The sequence below is a fragment of the Neovison vison genome, chromosome 7 (genome assembly GCF_020171115.1).
Source record: "Neovison vison isolate M4711 chromosome 7, ASM_NN_V1, whole genome shotgun sequence".
Lineage (NCBI taxonomy): Eukaryota > Metazoa > Chordata > Mammalia > Carnivora > Mustelidae > Neogale > Neogale vison.
In genome coordinates, this window is record NC_058097.1 from 86,439,413 (window position 1) to 86,456,129 (window position 16,717).

A 16,717-nucleotide genomic window follows, 5' to 3' on the forward strand; every position below is an offset into this window, starting at 1 on the left:
GTGGTGTTTCTGGGCAGACTCACCAAACACTTCTTCTTTCTATGGAGAAGGCAGAATGCTGCATTGTGACTCCATAATTCCCAATCAAGAGGGCTTGGGGACCAGTAGGGTGAGGATGGGATTGTAAACACAAGCTACGGTTCAATTCATTTCCAACTGGAAGGCAGTTCCAATGTGCAGCAGCTGAGTCGAGATATCGAGCACCTGAGTAAGGGCAGATGTCAGATATTTGCTCACACTGGAGTTTGTGTCTATGATGACCGACAAATGGAGGGGTGTCTTCAAGAGGCCATGGAGGAGTACCCATGCTTAGGATTGTGAGATGCTCCAAACAACAAGGTTTCCTTCTACTGGACAGCTGGAGTCTGGTTTGTTTGCTCCAGCGTCCCCCATGTGGAAAGTTTGGGTAGCTGAGCTCTCCTGTATGGATGTCTGTAAAGCACACGTCTAATGAACATTGCAGATGACGAACATGACAGGTTAGTTCTGGTAGCTCTGGGGCCAAGTGCCAAGGCCTTGAGTTGATATGGAATCTCTTACAGATGGGTCCCAATGCTGGTTTGTTACCATGAAGATCATAGAATGTGCTGATGGCTAAGGTGATTTGCAGGATACTCCTACCCTGAGGGTTTGGCACAGGTCAAAGAGCACAGTTTCCTTCTTGAGACAGGATTTGTTCTGTTGTGTGGGTCAGGGTCCATATGTTGTATCCATACTTGGTATTCCAGAATAGGCCTCTGAGCATGGATGCCTGAATCCTATTCTAGGGTTCCCAGGCTGTCCTAGGGGCATGCCAGTTTCAATTTTCTGACTCAGGATCATTGACTCAGGTGTCTGCCAGGATGTAGGTGATTAGGGTGTTTCAGACTTCATGTTTGTGTCCAGAGAAGCATCCCATATTGGGGTGGGATCAGGGGCTTTGGAGGTTTCTCCTAATCTGGAGGGTTTGGGCAAATGTGATGGACAAAGTTTCCTTGGGAATGGTAGGCAAAGTCCTGTGGTGTGGCTCCAGAGACCCCATCCTGGATGACATGTGAGGCATGGTTTTGGGTGAGATGTCTGCAAAGGAAACCTAGGTTTAGGCTTATTGGCATGGTGATCGCAGTCCAATGAGTTGACCTGGAGGGCAGTTCGTCAGGAACTGTAATTAGGGTGAGTCAATGGCGGTAGCATAGCCTGTTCTATCAGCATTGTGTGTCCAGGATGGCCTTGGAATGCAGGTGTGGTCTCATGGGTCCATGGATGATTTTCCTCTCTAAGGGTCCTGGCGGCTCCCCATAGTTTGGTGGCTATTTCAGGGAAAAGAAGAGTGCTGTTTTCCACAATAGGGGTGCCCAAGAAAAGGGATACCAGAGACGGGCGCTGGGTCTGGGCACCAAGAAATTCCCACCAAGGGTTAGGATTTGAGCCTAGAGCCAACCAGGCCTGCAATGCAGGGTCCTGGTGGTGCAATAGAGAGGGTTTGTTTGAAAGCACGCTCAGGCTGAAGGTCACAATGCCTGTTTTTTTCCCAGGACACCATTCAGGAGTGGGAACGATCTCATTGCCAATGCAGCTGGCTCACTCTCTGAAGGTTGGACACGCATCCCAACAGCTAGGTTTCCTGCCATGGGGAAGGAGCAGTTCTCTATTGGGCTTCAGGTTCCCCCATTGGAAGGGATTCCAGCAAAGGTCTGGAGAGAGTTTCCCGAATACCAAGGATGGGTAGTGAGGATGGACTGGGTCATGGCCAGTTTCACATGCTGCATATGCGTCCTGCTCTCTGGTTGGCTGACACAAGGGCGGGACTCAGGCTCTGTCAGACACAGCATTAGTGGGCAGAGCAGCTTATAAATCGGGGATCCTTTGGGCCGAGCAGATGATCCTCATGGGGGTTTGTTGGGAAGTCTTACCAGGCACCTCTTCTTTCTATGGGGAACGGAGAATGCTGAGTTCTGGCTCCAGAATTCCCTATCAAGAGGGCTTGAGGACCAGTAGGGTGAGGATGGAATTATATACACAAGCTAGGGTTAAATTCAATTAAAAGCAGAATGAAGTTCAAATGTGCAGTGACTCATTCAAGACATCCAGCACTTGAGTAAGGGCAGATGTAAGATGTTTGCTCACATTGGTGTTTGTGTCTATGATGACTGACAAATGGAGATGTGGCATCAAGAGGCCATGGAGGATTTCCCATGCTGAGGCTTGTGAGATGCTCAAAATATCAAGGTTTCCTTCTGCTGGATAGGTATAGTTTGGTTTGCTTGCTCCAGGGTCCCCCATGTGGAGCTTTTTGGTAGCAGAGCCCTTCTGCATGGATGCCTGGAATGCACAAGTTCAATGACCATTGCAGCTGACGAATATGACAGGCTCGTATTGGTGGCTCTTGGGCCAAGTGCCAAGGCCTTGAATTGACATGCAATCTCTTACAGATGGGTCCCAATACTGGTTTGTTACCCGGTAGGTCTTAGAATGTGCTGGTGGCTAAGGGGCCATGAGGGATTCTCCTACCCTAAGGGTTTGACACAGGTCGACATGCATAGTTTCCTTCTTGGGACAGGAGATGTTCTGTTGTGTGGCTCAGGGTTCACATGTTGTATCCTAACTTGGCATTCCAGAAGAGGCCTCTGAGGACAGATGCCGGAAACATAATCTAGGGTTCCTATGATCTCCTAGGTTCACGTCAGGTTCAATTTTATGATGCAGGACCATTGACTGGGGTGTCTGCCTAGATGTAGGTGATCAGGGTGTTTCAGACTGTACATTTGCATCCAGAGCCACTTCCAATATTGAGGTGGGATCAGGGGCCTTGGAGGTTTCTCCTAATCTGGAGGGATTGGGTAAATGTGATGGGCAAAGTTTCCTTGGCGATGGCAGCCACAGTCCTGTGGTGTGGCTCCAGAGACCCCATCCTGGAGGGCATGTGAGCCATGGTTTTGGGAGAGAAGTCTGCAAATAAAAATTTGGGTTAATGTTTTTTGAGAGGTGATCGCAGGGCCAATCCATAGATGTGAAGGGCAGCTCGTCAGCAACTGTGATTAGGGTGATTGTAAGTCAATATCACAGGCTTTTCTATCTGGATTGTGTGTCCAGGGTGGGCTCAGAATTTAGGGGTTGTAGCATGTGTCCATGTGAGACTTTTCCTCTCTAATGATCCTGGCGGCTCCCCATAGTTTGGTGGCTTTTTTGGCGAACTTTAGCCTGATGTTTTCCATTTTATGGTTGTCCAAAACAGGGATTCCAGAGACGGGCTCTGGATCTGGGCACCAAGAAATTCCCACCAAGGGTTAGGATTTGGACCAAGGGGCATACCAGGCCTGAAATGGGGGATCATGGTGGTGCCACTGAGAGGGATTGTTTGAAAGCATTCTCAGGCTTAGGGTCACCATGCCTGTTTGTGCCTATGGCAGCACTTAGGAGAGGGCGTTGGCTCATTGGCCATGGAGCTGGCTCCCACGTTGAAGGTTGGACACCCATCCCAACAGCCAGGTTTCCTGACATGGGAAGGAGTTCTCTATTGTGCTTCAGGCTCCCCCAATGGCAGGGATTCCAGCAAAGTTCTGGGGACAGGTGCCTGAATACCAAGGATTTGTAGATATGATGGAGTAGGGCCATGGTCAGCCCCACATGCTAGATATAGGTCCCGATTTCTGAGTGGCTGACACTAGGTCGGCATGCAGGCTCTGTCAGACACAGCACTAGTGGCCAGGACAGCCTATAAATCGGGGTTTCCTCGAGGGCCGAGCAGATTGATCCTCATGTGGGGTTTCTGGGCAGACTCACAAGGCACTTCTTATTTCTATGCGGAAGGCAGAATGCTGCATTTATGCTCTAGAATTCCTTATAAAGAGACCTTGGGGACAAGTAGGGTGAGGAAGGAATTGTAAACACTAGTTAGGGTTCAATTCAGTGCCAAGCGAATATCAGTTCCAGTGTACAGCGACTGATTCGAATATCCAGCACCTGAGGAAGGGCGGATGTCAGATATTTGCTCACACTGGAGTTTGTGTCTATTATGACCAACAAATGGAGGGGTGGCATCAAGAGGCCATTTGATGATTTCCCACGCTGAGGCTCCAAACAGCGAGGTTTCCTACCACTGGACAGGTGGAGTCTGGTTTGTTTGCTCAAGGGTTCCCCATGAAGCAGAGCTCTCCCGCATGGATGCCTGGAAAGTACACCTCCATTGACAATTGCAGGTGAGGAGCATCTCAGGTTCTTTATGGTGGCTGTGGGTCGAAGTACAAAGGCCTTGATTTGACATGGAATCTCTTTCAGATGGGCCACAATGTGCGTTTTTTACCAGGGATATCTTAGAATGTCCTGGTGCCTAACGTTACGTGCAAGAGTATCCTACACTGAGGGTTTGACACAGGTCGAAGAGCACGGTTTCCTTCTGGGGACAGGAGATTTTCTGTTGTGTGGCTTAGGGAACACATGTTGCATCATAAATAGGTATTCATAACAGGCCCCTGAAGGCAGGTGACTGAAAACCCAATCTTGGGTTCCAATGAGGTCCTAGGGGCATGTCTGGTTAAATCTTCAGACTCAGGCCCCTTGAATTGGCTGTCTGCCTGGATGGAGGTGTTCAGGTTGTTTCAGACTGCACATTTGCGTCCAGAGCAGACACCAGTATTGGGGTGGGCTCAGGTACCTTTCAGGTTTCTCCTAATCTGTAAGGGTTGGGAAACTGTGATGGGTACATTTTCCTTGGGGATGGCAGGCACAGTTCTGTGGTGTGCCTCAAGAGACCCCATCCTGGAAGGCACGTGAGCCATGGTTTTGGGAGAGAAGTCTGCAACCACAAATTTGGGTTTGGGTTAGTCACAAGGAGATCACAGGTGAATGCATAGACCTGGAGGGCAGCACATCAGGAACTGTAATTAAAGTGACTGAAAGGTGGTAGCATAGGCTTTTCTATCTGGATTGTGTTTCCAGAATGGCCTCAGAATGCAGGTGTAGTCTCATGAGACCATGGGAGACTTTTCTTCTCTTTGGTTCCTGGCTGCTCCCCATAGTTTGTTAGCTTTTTTAGGGAAGGTCAGATTGCTGTTTTCCATCTTATAGATGCCTCAAAACAGGGATTGCAGAGACGGGATCTGTTTTTGGCGCCTGTAAAATCCAACCGAGGTTTAGGATTTGGGCCTAGGGACATACCAGGCCTGCAATGTGGGAGCCTTTTGGTGGAACTGAGAGGCCTTTTTTGAAAGCATACTCAGGCTGAGGGTCACAATGCCTGCTTGTGCCCACGGCAGCCCTCAGGATTCAGGTGTGTGGTCACATTGGCCATGCAACTGGCTCCCACTTTGAGGCTTGGACACCCATCCCAAAAGGAGGTTTCCTGCCTTGGGGAAGGAGTACTATTCTATTGTGCTTCAGGTTCCCCCATTGGAAGGATTCTAGCAAAGTCTGGGGAAAGAACCAAGAATAGCAAGAATAGGTAGAGATGACGGACTTGGGCCATGGCCAGTCCCACATGCTAGATATGGGACCCACACTCCATGTAGCTGACATACAGTCTGGGCTCAGGCTCTGTCAGATACAACACTAGTGTCCAGGACAGCCTGCTAATCGGGGTTCCCTCGAGAGTCGAGCTGATTGATACTCTTGTGTGGATTCTGGGCAGACTCAGCAGGCACTTCTTCTTTCTATGGGGAAGGCAGAATGCTGTGTTGCAGCTCCAGAATTCAATATTAATAGGCCTTGGGGATCAGTACGGTGAGGGTGGAATTGTAAACACAAGCTCCGGTTCAATTCAGTGCCAAGCAGAAGGCAGTTCAAATGTGAAGCATCTTTTTCGAGATATCCAGCACCAGAGTAAGGGTGGATGTCAGTTGTTTGCTCACACTAGAGTTTGTGTCTGATGACCGACAAATGGAGGGGTGGAATCAAGAAGCCATGGGGGATTTCCCACGTTGAGACTTGTGAGATGCTCTAAACAGCAAGGTTTCCTTCTACTGGAATGGTGGAGTCTGGTTTATTTGCTCCAGGGTCCTCTATGTGGAAAGTTTGGGTAGTAGAGCTCTACTGCATGGATGCCTGGAAAGCACATCTCCATTGAGCATTGCACCTGAGGAACATGACAGGTTGGTTCTGGTGCCTTTGCAGCAAAGGACCAAGGCCTTGAGTTGACATGGAATATCTTGCAGATGGGCCACAATGCTGGTTTGTTACCAGGGAGATCTTAGAATGTGCTGGTGGCTAAGGTGTCATGCAGGATTCTCCAACCCTGAGGATTTGGCACACGTCAAAGGGCACGGTTTTCTTCTCAGGACAGGATATGTTCTCTTGTGAGGTTTAGGAACCACATGCTGTATCATGTTGGTATTCCAGAACAGGCCCCTGAAGACAGATGACTGAAAACATAATCTAGAGTTCCAATGAGGTCGTAAGGGCATGAGAGGTTCAATCTTCTGACTCAGGACCTTTGACATGTCTGACTGGATGTAGGTGATCAGGGTCTTTCAGACAGCGAGTTGCACCAGAGCAGCTGCCAATATAGCGGTGGGCTCAGGGACTTTGCAAGTTTCTCCTATTCTGGAAGGTTTGGGCAACTGTGATGCGCACAGTTTCCCTGGTGATGGCAGGAACAGTCCTGTGTTGTGGCTCCAAAGGCCCAATCCTTGATGGTATGAGAGCCATACTTTCGGGAAAAAATTCTGAAAACTGAAATTTGGGTTAGGGTTAGTGGGGAGGTAATCATAGTCCCAATGCATAGACCTAGAGGGCAGCACATCAGGAACTGTAAATGGGGTGACTGAAAGGCGGTAGCACAGGGGTTTTTATCTTTATTGTGTGTCCAGGATGGCCTTGGAATGCAGGTGTGGTCTCATGGGTCCATGGGAGAATTTTTCTCTCTAAGGATCCCGGCGGCTCTCCATAGTTTGGTGCCTTTTTCGGGGAAGGAAAGAGTGCTGTTTTACATCTTTGGGGTGCCCCAATACAGGGATTCCAAAGATGGGATCTGGGTCTGGGTGCCTGTAAAATCGCATCAAGGGTTAGGATTTGGCCTAAGGGCATACCAGGCCTGCATGCATGATCCTGGGGGTGCCACTGCGAGGGCTTGTTTGAAATCATACTCAGGCTGCAGGTCACAATGTTTGTTTGAGTCCAGGGCAGATTTGAGGAGTGGGCTTGGTCTCATTGGCCATGCAGCTGGCTCCCACTTTGAGGGCAGGACACCCATCCCAACAGCCGGGTTTCCTTCCATGGGGAAGGAGGAGTACTCTATTGTGCTTCAGGTTCCCCCATTGTCAGGAATTCCAGGAAATGTCTAGGGACAGATGCCTGAATACCAAGGATGGGTAGAGATGACAGACGTGGGCAATGGCCGGTCTCACATGCTGGATATGGGGCCCGCGTTCTGGGTGGTTAAAGCTATGTCTGGTCTCAGGCTCTGTCAGACACAACAATAGTGGCCAGGGCAGCTTATACATCAGGGTTCTCTCGAGGGCCGAGCAGATTGATTCTCATTTGGGGTTGCTGGGTAGAGTCACCAGGCACTTCTTTCTGTGGGGCAGGCAGAATGCTGTGTTGTGGCTCCAGAATTCCCTATCAAGAGGCCTTTGGAGCCAGTAGGTTGAGGATGGAATTGTAAACACAAGCTACAATTCAATTCAGTGCCAAGCAAATGGCAGTTCAATGTGCAGTGTTGGATTCAAGATATCCAGCAACTGAGTAAGGGCGGATGTCAGATGTTTGCTCACACTGGAGATTGTGTCTATGATGTCTTACAAAGGGATGGGTGGAGTCAAGACGCCTTGGAGGATTTCCCATGCTGAGGCTTGTGAGGTGCTCCAAACAGCAAGGTTTCCTTCTACAGGACAGGGGGAGTCTGGTTTGTTTGCTCCAGTGTCCCCTATGTGGAAAGTATGCATAGCAAAGCTCTCCGGCATGGGTGCCTGGAAAGCACACTTCCATTGACCATTGCAGCTGTGGACATGGCAGGTTCGTTCTGGTGGTTCTGGGCAAAGTACCAAGGCCTTGATGTGACATTCCACAATGCTGTTTTGTTACCAGGGAAAGCTTCGAATGTGCTGGTGGCTAAGGTGCCATGCAGGATTCTCCAATTCTGAGGTTTTGGCACAGGTCGAATGCACGGTTTCATTCTGGGGAAAAGACAAGTTCTGTTGTGTGGCTCAGGGACGAAAAGTTGTATTATAAGGTGGTATTCCAGAACAGGCCTCTGAGAACAGATGTTTGAAAACCTATTCAAGGGTTCCAATGAGGTCCTAGGGGAATGTCTGGTACAATCTTCTGCCTCAGGCCCATTGACGTGGGTGTTTACCTGCATTTAGGTGATCAGGGTCGTTTGTACTGCGCATTTGCTTCCAGAACGACCTCCAATATTGGATTTGGCTCAGGGTTCTTGCCAATTTCTCCTAATCCGATGGGTTTGTGCAACTGTGACTGGCAAAGATTCCTTGGGGATGGCAGGCCCAATCCTGTGATGTGGCTCCAGAGACCCCATCCTGGAGGGCATGTGTGCCATGGTTCTGGGAGAGAAGTCTGTAAACACAAACTCGGGTTCGGGTTAGTGGCGAGGTGATCGCAGGCCCAATGCATAGACCTGGAGGGTAGCTCGTCAGGAATTGTAATTAGGGTGACTGGAAGCTGGTAGCACAGGCTTTTTATCTGAATTGTGTGACCAGGATGGCCTCGGAATGAAGGTGTTATCTCATGGGTCCATGGGAGATTTGTCCTCTATAAGGATCCCAGCTTCTCCCAATACTTTGATGGTTTTTTCGAGGAAGGGAAGAGTGCTGTTTCCATCTTAGTGGTGCCCCAAAACACGAATTCCAGAGACAGGCTCTGGGTCTGGGCGCCTGGAAAATCGCACCAAGGGTTAGGATTTGGGCCGAGGGACATCCCAGGCTTGCAAAGCGGGAAACAGCTGGTGCCACTGAGAGGGTTTTTTTTGAAAGCTTACTCTGACTGAGGGTCACAATGCCTGTTTGTTCCCAGAGCGGCCCTTAGGAATGGGCGTGGTCTCATTGGCCATATAACTGGAACTCAATTTGAGGTTGGACACCCATCCCACCAGCCAGGTTTCCTGCCATGGGGAAGGAGGAGTTCTCTATTTTGCTTCAAGTTCCCCCATTTGCAAGCGATTCCAGCAAAGGTCTGGGGACAGGTGCCTGAATACCAAGGATGGGTAGTGTTGATGGACTTGGGCCATGGCTGGTCTCACATGCTGGATATGGGGCCCTCTCTCCAGGTGGCTGACACATGTTCGGGGCTCAGGCTCTGTCAGACACAGCACTAGTGGCCAGGGTAACCTGTATGTCGAGGCAGCCTATAAATCCCTCGATGGCCAAGCAGATTGTTCCTCATTTGGTTTTTCTGGGCAGACTCACCAGGCACTTCTTCTTTCTATGGGCAAGGCAGAATGCTGTAATGTGGCTTGAGAATTCCCCACCAAGAGGATTTGGGTGCATGGGGGTGAGGATGGAATTGTAAACCCAAGCTATAGTTAAATTCAGTGCCACGCAGAAGGCAGTTCTAGTGTGCAGCAGCTTATTCGCGATATTCATCACCTAAGTAAGGACAATGTCAGAATTTTGCTCGCACTGGAGTTTTTGTCTATGATGACCAGCAAATGGAGGGGTGGTGTCAAGATGCCATGGAGGATTTCCCTCGCTGGGGCTTAGAAGATGCTCCAAACAGTAAGGTTTCATTCTCCTGGACAGGTGGAATCTGGATTCTTTCCTCCAGTGTCCTCCATATGGAAATTTTGGGTAGCAGAGAACTTCCACAAGGATGTGTGGAAAGCACACCTCCAATGACCACTGCAGCTGAGGAACATGGCAGGTTCATTCTGGTGGCTATGGTGTGAAGTATCAAGGCCTTGAGTTGACATGGAATCTCTTGCAGATGGGTCTCAAAGCTTATTTGTTACCAGGGAGATCTTAGAATGTGCTGGCGGCTAAAAGGCCATGCAGGATTCTACCTCCCTGAGAGTTTGACACGGGTCCAAGAGCATGGTTTCCTTCTGGGGACAGGAGATGTTCTGTTGTGTGGCTTGGGAACACATGTTGTATTATAAGTTGGTTTTCCAGAACAGGCCTCTGAGGATAGATGCCTGAAAACCTAATCTAGGGTTCCAGTGAGGTCCTAGGGGCATGTCAGTTTCAATCTTCTGACTCAGGACCATTAATTTGTGTGTCTGCCTGGATGGAGGTGATCAGGGTACTCCAGACCGGGCTTTTGCATCCAGAGTTGCCTCACATATTGGGGTGAGCTCAGGGGCCCTTCAGGTTTATCATAATCTAGAGGGTTTGGGCAACAGTGACTGGAACTGTTTTCTTGGGGATGGCAGTCACAGTCCTGTGCTGTGGCTTCAGAGACCCCATTCTGGAGGACATGTGAGCCATGGTTTTGGGAGAGTAGCCTGCAAATCCAAATCAGGTTATGGTTAGTGGCGAGGTGATTGCAGGCCCAATGCTTAAACCTGGAGGGCAGCTCTTCAGATACTGTAATTATGGTGACTGGAAGGCGGAAGCACAGGCTTTTATATCTATATTGTGTGTTAAGGATAGCGTCGGATTGCAGGTATATTCTCATGGGTCCATGGAAGCTTATTCCTCTCTAAAGATCCTGGCAGCTCCCCATAGTTTGGTGGCTTTTTAAGGGAAGTATAGAGTGATGTTTACCATCTTAGGCATGTCCCAAAACGTCGATTCCAGAGCCAGGCTCTGGGTCTGGGTGCCTGGAAAACCCCATGAAGTGTTATAATTTTGGCCTCAGGGTGTACCAGGCCTGAAATGAGGGATCCTGGTGGTGCAACTGAGAGGCCTTATTTGAAAGCATGCTCAGGCTGAGGGTTACAATGCCTGTTTGTGTCCTATGTGTCCCTCATGTGTGGGTGTGGTTTCATTGGCCATGCAGCTGGCTCCCACTCAGTGTTGGATATCAATCTCAAAGGACAGGCTCCTGCCATCTGGAAAAAGGAGTTCTCTATGGTGCTTAAGGTTCCCCTATAAGGATCTGGTGGGCCAGAGGGAGTCACTTTGTGCTTATGTAGTGAACTTAGATTGATCCTATGCAATAAACTTAGATTAACCCTGCCCTTCCCAGAGGAACTTACTTGTAAAGCCTAGATACAAGAGCGGGTCAGGCCAGGTGAAGACATTCAATCAGTGGGACATGCATATATCTACTAGGGTAAATTGAAATACAATTGGGCACCCGTGTGTTACATAACATTCTTTTTTTCTGTGTGTGGTGTTTTAGCATGACTGGGCAGTGTTCTCTGTGTATTGCAATCTCATGGGCCACATGTGTATAGCCCGGCTAAATACCTCTATAAAAGTTAGTCTGTGAGGCTGGGAGGGGTCGTCTCTTTGCAAGAGACGGCCCTGAGCAGTCAGTTTGATTCTCAATGCTTGGCGCAAAATAAAGCTTTGCCTGGCCTTCATTTTGTATCAGATTCGCTCCTTTGATTACAGACCCTAACATTGGAGGGGGCATCCAGATCCAAATGATGAGAACTGAGCCAGCATCAGAATTTTTGGGAAAAGCCTTCAGAAGTAAGATCACGGGATCCTATCTGTCTGTCTTGTTAGAACTCTAGGGTATGGCCCACCAGGGAGAAGATGGACACAGCCATGCCCCCCAGGGCTGGAGTGGATGTGGGTATACCCCATCCCTCTGCTGGTAGATCGATGGGAGGTTTGATTTCCCCTGGGCAGTCGGGGGTTTCCAGTCCCCCTAGGCTGTTGCTGGGGTGCTCGAGACCCCCAGTCAGTCAGGGGTCTGCTGGGGGTTTCAAGTCCCCCAGTCAGTTGGGGGGTTCGAGCCCCCCTAGACAGACTGTGGGTTCGAGTCTCCCTAGACGGTCGGGGGTTCTAGTTTCCTAGATCATCAAGAAGTTAGAGTCCCCATGGGCGGTCAGGGGGTTCAAATCCCCTGGGTAGTTGGGGCTTTGAGTCCCACTGGTTGGTTGGGGGTTCGAGTCCCCCTGGGCGTTTGAGGGATTCGAGTCGCCTAGGTGGTCCGGGGATAAAGCCCCCACCAGTGGCAGGTTATGCGTAAGAATCCATGGGCCTGCAGTTCTCTTTGCCTGGTCCTTTTCTTTTCTATTGTGTTGCTTGTTATGGTTGAAGGAATGGGGCAAGCAGAGAGTAAGAGTACTCTGACTTTTATATCTCCGTTCTTCATAATATATGTGAGGCTTCTCGCCCACTCATTTTGTCTTAAAGGCTATGACTGGAGCCAACTTGGGTTAGTCTAATGCTGGGTTAAGGTGCCCAGTGCTGGCTCATTGGAGCCGGGCATGGAAAATGAGTGCCTCATGGGCCACTTTTGGTAAGCAGAACTGGCACTGCAGGAAGAATTGACCTCGAGACAGAGACTTTAAAGAATATTCCCAAGCAGTTGCTGAAACTCCCTTCGTTTTGGGGAATTCCTTGCCTTTTCTGGCCCAATGTAGACTGCATAGCCTGTCCCCCTTGCTGGCGGGAGAGCATGGCATCTAGAGTGGAGATGGTGATTTGTCTATCTCAAGGTTTTAATATCTAATTTTTAAATTGGCTTCTAAAGTCTTTGGTAACCTGAAACTCTGAAGGGTTGCTTGAATGACAAATGGAATTACAATTGTTGGACATGTAGGTCTTAACCAAATGGGAAAAATGCTAGAGCGTTGGCTGCTGGAACTGAGTTTGTGCTTTTGAAATCTGCTGGTGAACACGTTCTGTGCTTAACTGATTGATAAATTTGCCATCTAAAGAATTCTGTTGTACTAACTCACAATTGGTTTATATTTAGTCTTCAGTAGAGGTTCAGGTATGTCTAAGAGTACAAAATTCTGTTAACTGTAATATAGACTGATGGAAATGAGAAAATCAACTCTGTATGTAAAAAGTAGGAGATATGTAAAAGTTTGAATCTGAAATGTGCCTGACTGTGTGAATGTGTCTGTACGGCTCCACTTCCAGTACAGAGTCTGAGTGGGCTGAACCCTGAGTCTCATGGGGCGTCATATGGCATAACGGTCATCTACTCTACGGAGTATCCTGGCCCGGGGTTTATAGAGACAGACCTTATATAAGATGCTCCTAAGTTCCCGCGAGGGACACGAACAGGACAGAATCTGATAGAACCCGCTCCCTTTGCGACATCATTCACGATGGAAGGGAAACCTACTAATCTCATTACCTGCTTACCTAAAAAAAAAAAAAAAAAAAAAAAGACACTGGTATAGAAAATCTGGTTTTCTCTCTTTAAAAAGACAACGTTGTCTTAAGTTAATTGATCTGTTATGGTTTTCTCTTTGCCTGCCCAGAAAATTCAGTTTCTATGTTTTGTTTTATCAGGTGTTTAACATCCCTAATTATATTTAGGCATGTCTTTTAAAACTTTCTAAGGTTTTAGCAATTGTTGACAAGATTTAAACCAATGATAAACCTTGGGTTACATTTGGGAAAATGCCATGCATTTCCTAAAGTTTTAATACGTTGATAGATCACCACTTGATATTGTGATTATGGAAATGTTCCGTGTCACATAAGTAACCTGATTTTCTTGCCAGTTACATTGTAAATTCTCATCTCACCAGCTCTTCACCATATCTATTCTGAGTTTTTGTCATTTGTAATTGCTTTAATTTTCTTGTAAGATAAATTCAATCTCAAAAAAATTCATATGGGAGACTTTCAGGACAAATACAGATCTTTGATATGTTGAAATCCTGGAACTGAAATGGATAAGAATTTACAGAAGGAAAAGCTGCATTCAGACTAAACCGGAATTTTTAACATGGGACTAGGTGAACTGAAAGACTGTAATGTTGTATCTCTTGAGGTTTTGTCTTATGTTTGCTCTTCCAGAATTGGGAAACTTTTTCTTAAGTTATCTGTAACTTACAGAGATAAAATGTAGTCATTTGTAACCAAATCAAGGTATTCAACTCTTTCTCTCTATCTGAACCCTCTGAAAGCAAAAGGCCTCAGCAAGTATTCTTTCTTCCATGGCAATCAGTCATTTGCATAAGTTCAATAAGAATCCGTTGTCCTTGTAACAGGACACCATTGTAAACATTGGTTATTTTATTTTACCATGGCTTTGACTGGAATGCCATATTAGAAAAGACTCAGTATGACTAGACAGCTTAAAGGAACTAAGGTTGACTTTATAAAACCTGGAACCGTAAAGGCCTTTGGAACTGTTGGCCTGATAACTTGCTTACAGAGTTCCCAGCAGCCTCACCAGGTTAGTAAAGGATGTTACTTTCTGGCAGGTGCAGGAACCTCGGGATTCTTTGGGAGCCTCAGAAAGGGGAATTAACCCATATCAACAGGTATTGCAGGCATGTCTGATGGCAAGTATGTAGCATGGTTTCTGGCCTGGAGAGGCTATCATGAGTTCAGCCTAGAGATTCCTTATGAGAAGTACCAGCAGAGCAGATTCTAAAAGATTTATATGATCCCTCACTGTTCTTACTGAGTTTATGTAAATAATTAGGCCAAGCATGTTAAAACTGGACTTGTTTTTCAAATAAATTAGTCCTGATTTGGCTATCTCTGAAAATGAGGGTTATTTTAGAAAGAAAAATTATGTTTTAATAATACATTTTTTATGGATGTTAAATTCTAGATTTGATTGTCTTTAAATGTTTGTTTACTTAAGCTAGACAACTTGAGGTAAACTTCAGTGAAGTTGCACGATAGATCACTTAGATGATCTTGCTTTATCAGTCAGTCAGCCCCTGATATAGGAAACTTCAGAAAATAGAACGATTTGAAGGGAAGAATCTGACTGATTTAGTGGGAATAGCAGAAAAGTTGTTTAACAGCAGGGATGCCCAAGAGGATGAAAAACAGACAAAAAAACAAAACTGTTTAAAGTTTTGGCATTACATGAGGCAGAAAGGAGATGGGTAGGGGATAGGAAATGGAAGGAAAAGCCTATGCACAGAGAAGACAGGTGGAAAGATTTAGATTCAAGCCCTTCCACTTGTATGAGGATGAAAAAGCAGGGGTGGCCAAAGAAGGTTTTTTTTAAGATTTTATTTATTTATTTGACAGAGAGAGATTACAAGTAGGCAGAGAGGCAGGCAGAGAGAGAGAGAGGAGGAAGCAGGCTCCCTGCTGAGCAGAGAGCCCGATGCGGGACTCGATCCCAGGACCCTGAGATCATGGCCTGAGCTGAAGGCAGCAGCTTAGCCCACTAAGACTCTGGGGCCTTGGCAAAGGCAAGTAGACTATCTTATCAAGAAACTAGATCCAGTAGCAACTGGGTTCCTCCCCATGCCTTTGCATAATTGCTGTCATGGGCGTCCTGGTCATGGATGCAAGTTTTGACTTTGCAAGGATGCAAATTTTGACTTTGGGTCAAAATCTCATCTTGACCACCATCCACGCTATTGAGGGCATTCTCCGGATTCCAAGAGACTGATGGATGATGAACACCCGAGTCACGGTATCACAGCCTCCTCGTCAACAAACCAAGAGTTACTTTCCAGCCCCTGGTGGTGCTGAATCCAGCCACAATGCTGCCAGCGGAGCTGGCTGACCATCCACATAACTGTGGTGAGGTCTTAGTCTTAGCCGAAGTCATAGGAATAAGGCTGGATCTCAGAGACATTCTCCTCCTGGATGCCAAGATGACTCTCTTCATATATGGAAGTAGCTACATGGTCAATGGAAAGAGGTATGCGGGGGCTGTGGTGGTTACCCTTGAGCAGAAACTCTGGACAGCAGCCCTGCCGCACGGAAATTTGGCACAAAAAACGGAACAGTTTGCACTCAGTAAGGTACTGCAGATCACCAAAGTTAAAACCACCAAAATCTATATGGACAGCAGGTATGCCTTTGCTACTTTCCATATACATGGGGCTATTTATAAAGAAAGGGTCCTTTTAGCACCAGAAGGAAAAGCAATGAAAAACAGAGGAGAAATATTGGCTCTCCTCCAGGCTATTTGGAACCCGAAAGAGTTAGCTGTTATGCATTGCCCGGGACACCAAAAGGGGACTGATCCGAATTCAAAAGGAAACCACTTCACAGATCAAACCACAAAACAAGCAGCCACAGAAACAGTGCAAGAGCTGGTTACACTCCCGGCTCTAGCTCTACCAGAAAAACCGGACTACAGAGGTAGATTTAAAATATTTACAAAAATGGGCTAAATTAGACTATGAAGGGGACTGGGCTAGGACTAAAAGAGGAAATTTAATTATTCTTCGAAGACTAGGTAAGAAGTTAGTAGACAAGATACTTATTTGGAGGTGTGGAAACTCAAGGACCTTATAGGCAAGAAATTCCAGGTTTCTAAATTAGGGAATTTGGTTAAGGATGTAGTTGATAGATGTGCCCAATGTCAGGCAGTTGAAGTGGGAGGAACTAGAATTGGAAGAGGGAAAAGAGAAAGAGGTCAGGAACCAGGAATTTATTGGGAAATTGATTTTACAGAAACCTCTAAAATATGGGCACAAGTATATATTAGCTTTTGTATATACCTTTTCAGGCTGTGTAGAGGCTTTTTCCACCAAACCTGAGACAGCAGCAGTGGTAGGCACAAAAAGGCTACTAGAAGAAATAATTCCTAGTTTTGGGCTGCCTCTCACAATTGGGTCAGACAATGGCCCTGCATTTGTGAGCTCAGTCTCACAGACATTGACCAAGGCCGTGGGCACAAATTGGAAACTATATTGTGCCTATCAGCCCCAGAGTTCCGGGCATGTAGAGAGACTGAACCAGACTCTTAAAGAGACCTTGACAAAACTAATTCTGGAGACTGG